We start from the raw sequence: 6579 nt of genomic DNA on the forward strand, positions 1-6579 counted from the left end.
TCGCAATGAGAATGAGACGCCCCGGGAGTGCGGGGCGACAGCCGTAACGGCCGCCCATCTTCCCTTAGTCCGTGCAAGACGAACTTTCACTTTCATTGCGCCTTTAGGTTTAGTCATGTCCCAATGACTCGCGCACATGCTAGACTCCTTGGTCCGTGTTTCAAGACGGGTCCTGAAAGTACCCAAAGCTATAGCGTCGCAGATCGGCGTTTCAACCGAGTCTGTCCGAGAACTCATTGGCGAACAGCCATTCGTAGACAGAACCGACACCAGGTGCGATTACCGTCATAAACGAACGCGCTTGCCAATGGTCGGACGCTAACTGTGTAGCGGCCCGGCGCCATATGCATACCTTCGAGCGAGTCGACCGGGAAACACCGCGGGTTCGTCCGAAACGGCGAACCGTTCGAACGGGCTCCACCGCGGGCCTTAGATCGACACCCAAAGGATCGCGACGTCCTACTGGGGGAGAAGTGCACGCGTTCGACTTCGGTTCGCATAAACAAAAGGCGCGAACGACGCGTACGCCGTTCGTCGCATGATCATTTAGCGCCGCTATCGAGTCACGCTGAATCTCCCCTTTCGACCTTTCGGGTTTCTCAGGTTTACCCCTGAACGGTTTCACGTACTATTGAACTCTCTCTTCAAAGTTCTTTTCAACTTTCCCTCACGGTACTTGTTCGCTATCGGTCTCGTGGTCATATTTAGCCTTAGATGGAGTTTACCACCCACTTAGGGCTGCACTCTCAAGCAACCCGACTCTGAGGAGAGATCCTCCCGTTATCGGCAACGGTCACTACGGGCCTGGCACCCTCTATGGGCTGTGGCCCCGTTCAAGATGGACTTGGACGCGTCGCACAATCTCGGGATGACGGATCCTCCCTAACACCACATTTCCCGGCGTCCGGTTTCGGCCGCGGGATTCAGTGCTGGGCTTTTTCCTGTTCGCTCGCCGCTACTAAGGAAATCCTAGTTAGTTTCTTTTCCTCCGCTTAATAATATGCTTAAATTCAGCGGGTAGTCTCACCTGCTCTGAGGTCGCAAATATAAATTTGCCTTTATTTTGTCAGACGATAATTACACGTATTCCGTTTATATGGCTGCCTCCAAACAATTTCAAACATCGATCTGACGTCGTTGCGAGAATGTTGTTGTTGTTAATTATAGTGCATAAAATATGCATATAAACAACTTTAACGTCTCGGACACGACGATCGCTTCGTTCGAAATTTAAGCGTTGTGGCTGCTTTTTAATATCGGACGTGCTACGTCTAAACCAACTTGTACCAACAAACTAATAAGAATGTCAGCCGCTATTGCGTTTTAGGATGCCGCGTTATTATTTATATTGTTTTTATTGTTGTCTACGTTGCATAATATTTTATTATGACAACCGACAATCAATTAACAATTATAGTAACGCGTCATATTTGCACCCAACACGCTCCGACGTAATTGTCTACACAACATTGTGCGCTGTGTTTAAGACAAAAACCGAGCAGTCTTTGAAATTGACACGACCCTCAGCCAGGAGTGGTCCGGGAACAGTATATCCGAGGACCGCAATGTGCGTTCGAAATGTCGATGTTCATGTGTCCTGCAGTTCACAAGTTGACGCGCAATTAGCTGCGTTCTTCATCGACCCACGAGCCAAGTGATCCACCGTTCAGGGTAATCTTTTCAAACAAATTTAAAATATTATTACATAACGCACCGTTCCACATCGAAATCGTTTCATCATCACACAACAACAAAAATAACTACTTAAGGTTATTACAATTGTGATGTATATGTGAGAAACGGACCAATCGAAAGAAACGTTCGGCGTTATATTTTATAATATTTTATTTAATTAAAGTGGCATTTGTTTCTACTTATCGAAAAGAGTATGCAGTTATAGTTTAAGTTTACATAAAGAATAACCCGATGATATTAACGTTTTATAAATACGTATATATATCTATTAGGTTTTTTTTCTCTATCAACTTTGTCTATAAAACTCTGCTCCTTTTGCGATAAGCATTATGTATATTTATTAAATAGAAAATATGTCGAAAAACCAGACGTTTTCTTCAAACAAACGCCACAGCTACAAACTTAATCACAACAATATTTACCAAACAATACAATTGTAGGGTGTTTTGTGTGATACGTCGTTTGGTGGGCATTCTAAGAACGTCCGTCGACATAAAAACGAATCAAAAGAAAAGCACAGGCAGTGCAAAACGTTCCTTCGTCAGTCGGGCGTATATCATTTAAAACCCACAGAATCTAAAAAAGTTAATAAACTTTTTTATTTAGATTCCTACGGTTCGTCGCGTCGTTAAAGTAAATTATTACTTCGACGCATGCGGAACCCAGGTACCCGAAAACCGTAAGCCTAAGCGTTTTTTTCCAAACATCACTCACTATCGATAAAGTAAATTGATTTTATGTATTTATAAATGTGCGTTTGTATGTATAGTAGTATAGTAGTAGTATATTTTGTTATTGGTTGTTTCGAGCTTTTTATTGTTATAAAACGTTTTTGTAGTCTTGTACATAAAGTACAGACGAATAGACAGCCCCTTTTATTTATTAATAAACTCCAACCATTTACAAATTAAATTACAACTACAACATCTCTTTTACACATTAATTATACACCATCTTTATTTTCTTTTTTCCGAAGCGAATACGATGAAGAAAATACGCAAAGACTGGCTTACAAAACCGTAAGCCTAAGCGTTTATTTTTCAAACATCACTCACCATCGGTTAAGTAAAATGATGGTATGTATAAATGTGTATTTGTATGTACAGTAGCGTATTAATTTTGTTGTTGGTTGTTTCGAGTTTATTTATTATTATGGTTTGTATGTATAAAGTTTTAGTCTTGTACATAAAGTACAGACGAATAGACAGCCCCTTTTATTTATTAATAAACTCCAACCATTTACAAATTAAATTACAACTACAACATCTCTTTTACACATTAATTATACACCATCTTTATTTTCTTTTTTCCGAAGCGAATACGATGAAGAAAATACGCAAAGACTGGCTTACAAAACCGTAAGCCTAAGCGTTTATTTTTCAAACATCACTCACCATCGGTTAAGTAAAATGATGGTATGTATAAATGTGTATTTGTATGTACAGTAGCGTATTAATTTTGTTGTTGGTTGTTTCGAGTTTATTTATTATTATGGTTTGTATGTATAAAGTTTTAGTCTTGTACATAAAGTACAGACGAATAGACAGCCCCTTTTATTTATTAATAAACTCCAACCATTTACAAATTAAATTACAACTACAACATCTCTTTTACACATTAATTATACACCATCTTTATTTTCTTTTTTCCGAAGCGAATACGATGAAGAAAATACGCAAAGACTGGCTTACAAAACCGTAAGCCTAAGCGTTTATTTTTCAAACATCACTCACCATCGGTTAAGTAAAATGATGGTATGTATAAATGTGTATTTGTATGTACAGTAGCGTATTAATTTTGTTGTTGGTTGTTTCGAGTTCATTTATTATTATGGTTTGTATGTATAAAGTTTTAGTCGTGTACATAAAGTACGATCGTATTGGCAGACACCATTATTATTCATTCATTCATTCTTGTTTGTTATTATAAATAACTCCAACCATATACAAATACTACAACAACAACAACAACATCTCTTGCACATTAATTATACACCACCACTGTGTATTAGTACTTTTTTTCGAAGCGAATACGATGATGGAAATACGCTAAGACCGGCACTGCGAAAGCAATAATAAAACGTTAGCACATAACCATCTTTCGACAATATTGATTCGTGTTAATGTTCGAAAAAATTCTTTGAAAACGTCGTTTACGGCACGTTTACAATCGATTTATAAAATAAATCGAAAAACGTAACAACAGATCCGCTTAATGCAAGACGACCCGTTGTTGCTTTTCCGTTCGACGCATAATAAAGAATTTTGTATGAGAATTGATCATCATACGAATAGTGTATGTATGTGTGTTTTTTGTTGATCAGCACAGACAAAATGTGTGTGTATGTGTGACAACTAAACAACAACATTAACACGTTAATGATCCTTCCGCAGGTTCACCTACGGAAACCTTGTTACGACTTTTACTTCCTCTAAATGATCAAGTTTGGTCATCTTCCCAGCAACATCGGCAACGTCGAAACGCCACCGCGCACCGGTCCGAAGACCTCACTAAATCATTCAATCGGTAGTAGCGACGGGCGGTGTGTACAAAGGGCAGGGACGTAATCAACGCGAGCTTATGACTCGCGCTTACTGGGAATTCCTCGTTCATGGGGAACAATTGCAAGCCCCAATCCCTAGCACGAAGGAGGTTCAGCGGGTTACCCGGACCGCTCGGTCAGGGAGGACACGCTGATTCCTTCAGTGTAGCGCGCGTGCGGCCCAGAACATCTAAGGGCATCACAGACCTGTTATTGCTCAATCTCGTGCGGCTAGAAGCCGCCTGTCCCTCTAAGAAGAATTGTTTGTACGCCGACAGTAAAAACCGCACATAGAGACCGGGCGAACCCGGCTCCAGCCGGCATTTGGGATGTCGAAATACGCCTATTTAGCAGGCTAGAGTCTCGTTCGTTATCGGAATTAACCAGACAAATCGCTCCACCAACTAAGAACGGCCATGCACCACCACCCACCGAATCAAGAAAGAGCTCTCAATCTGTCAATCCTTCCGGTGTCCGGGCCTGGTGAGGTTTCCCGTGTTGAGTCAAATTAAGCCGCAGGCTCCACTCCTGGTGGTGCCCTTCCGTCAATTCCTTTAAGTTTCAGCTTTGCAACCATACTTCCCCCGGAACCCAAAAGCTTTGGTTTCCCGGAAGCTGCCCGCCGAGTCATCGGAGGAACGTCGGCGGATCGCTAGCTGGCATCGTTTATGGTTAGAACTAGGGCGGTATCTGATCGCCTTCGAACCTCTAACTTTCGTTCTTGATCAATGAAAGCGTTTTTGGCAAATGCTTTCGCTTCTGTCCGTCTTGCGACGATCCAAGAATTTCACCTCTAACGTCGCAATACGAATGCCCCCATCCGTTCCTATTAATCATTACCTCGGGGTTCCGAAAACCAACAAAATAGAACCGAGGTCCTATTCCATTATTCCATGCACACAGTATTCAGGCGAAGTTTTAGCCTGCTTTAAGCACTCTAATTTGTTCAAAGTAAACGTGCCGGCCCACCTCGACACTCAATGAAGAGCACCGCGGCGGGATTGAGTTGGGCCGCCCTCTCGAGCTAAGCCCACCGGCAGGACGTCCCGCGAAACGCCAGTTAACACCGCGAACGATGAACCGGCGGCGCGGGACACAAATTCGACTACGAGCTTTTTAACCGCAACAACTTTAATATACGCTATTGGAGCTGGAATTACCGCGGCTGCTGGCACCAGACTTGCCCTCCAATTGATCCTCGTTAAAGGGTTTAGAGTGTACTCATTCCGATTACGGGGCCTCGGATGAGTCCCGTATCGTTATTTTTCGTCACTACCTCCCCGTGCCGGGAGTGGGTAATTTGCGCGCCTGCTGCCTTCCTTGGATGTGGTAGCCGTTTCTCAGGCTCCCTCTCCGGAATCGAACCCTGATTCCCCGTTACCCGTTACAACCATGGTAGGCGCAGAACCTACCATCGACAGTTGATAAGGCAGACATTTGAAAGATGCGTCGCCGGTGCGAGACCGTGCGATCAGCGTAAAGTTATTCAGATTCACCAAGTTGTACGATGACGGCGAAACCGCCACCGATTGGTTTTGATCTAATAAAAGCGCTCCTTCCGTCTCCGGTCGGAGCTCTGTTTGCATGTATTAGCTCTAGAATTACCACAGTTATCCAAGTAAATGTGGGTACGATCTAAGGAACCATAACTGATTTAATGAGCCTTTCGCGGTTTCACCTTAATTTGGCTTGTACTGAGACATGCATGGCTTAATCTTTGAGACAAGCATATGACTACTGGCAGGATCAACCAGGGAACTGTGTTTTTGTGTTTTTTGAGACAGACGAGAGAATAAAATACTCATCATCATCGTTTATAAAGATGAAGAATATGCGCGTTTGTGCGAAACAATCTAACATATAAGAAAGTAACGCCACGCTGTTTCTTCTTTTCTTCGTACGATATAGAGATAAATGTATCGTCATCATCGTCGTCGTAGTCGTTAAACACCACAACACATATATCGGTCAATAAAGGCATAATAATAATATTTATAATATTATTTTTTACCTTTGCCGATTTAAAAGTTCAAACATTCTCTTCACTCTTCGCAAGATTGAATGCGACGTGAATTTATGAAATTCTTTCGAATCCATAAACGTTACGAATATTATATAAATATTCTCGCTCGGATATTAGAGAGTTGACGCATTTATTATTTTTGTTTGTTTAAATCACAAACATTTGTTAGTTCAACAAAGTTTGATTGCATAAGGACCGCCAACGTAAGAGAATACGTTTTGCCGCATCCGCAATCTCGCTGTGGGGAACTGGGCGAGCCACAAAATCACAAAATAAAGCAATCTCGCAAGCAAAGCCCTATTCGAATTCGATAGCGGAA

The 6579-nt window shown here is 42.1% G+C and overlaps 3 non-coding genes across 3 annotated transcripts in view; all 3 read right to left on the reverse strand.

The window, feature by feature from the left end:
- LOC135267571 (large subunit ribosomal RNA) overlaps window positions 1-1041 on the reverse strand; it is a 4037-nt gene extending 2996 nt beyond the window's left edge. Inside the window, exon 1 of the ribosomal RNA XR_010335980.1 lies at window positions 1-1041. This exon is cut by the window's left edge and continues 2996 nt beyond it. This is a non-coding gene — a ribosomal RNA (large subunit ribosomal RNA).
- A 476-nt stretch (window positions 1042-1517) lies between these two features.
- On the reverse strand, window positions 1518-1674 carry LOC135267574 (5.8S ribosomal RNA). The gene has a single exon (XR_010335982.1). It is a non-coding gene; the product is annotated as a 5.8S ribosomal RNA (ribosomal RNA).
- A 2397-nt stretch (window positions 1675-4071) lies between these two features.
- LOC135267577 (small subunit ribosomal RNA) lies at window positions 4072-5994 on the reverse strand. The gene has a single exon (XR_010335985.1). It is a non-coding gene; the product is annotated as a small subunit ribosomal RNA (ribosomal RNA).
- Window positions 5995-6579: the final 585 nt, after the last annotated feature.

Source organism: Tribolium castaneum, unplaced genomic scaffold, assembly GCF_031307605.1.
Source record: "Tribolium castaneum strain GA2 unplaced genomic scaffold, icTriCast1.1 ptg000053c, whole genome shotgun sequence".
In the NCBI taxonomy this organism is placed as follows: domain Eukaryota; kingdom Metazoa; phylum Arthropoda; class Insecta; order Coleoptera; family Tenebrionidae; genus Tribolium; species Tribolium castaneum.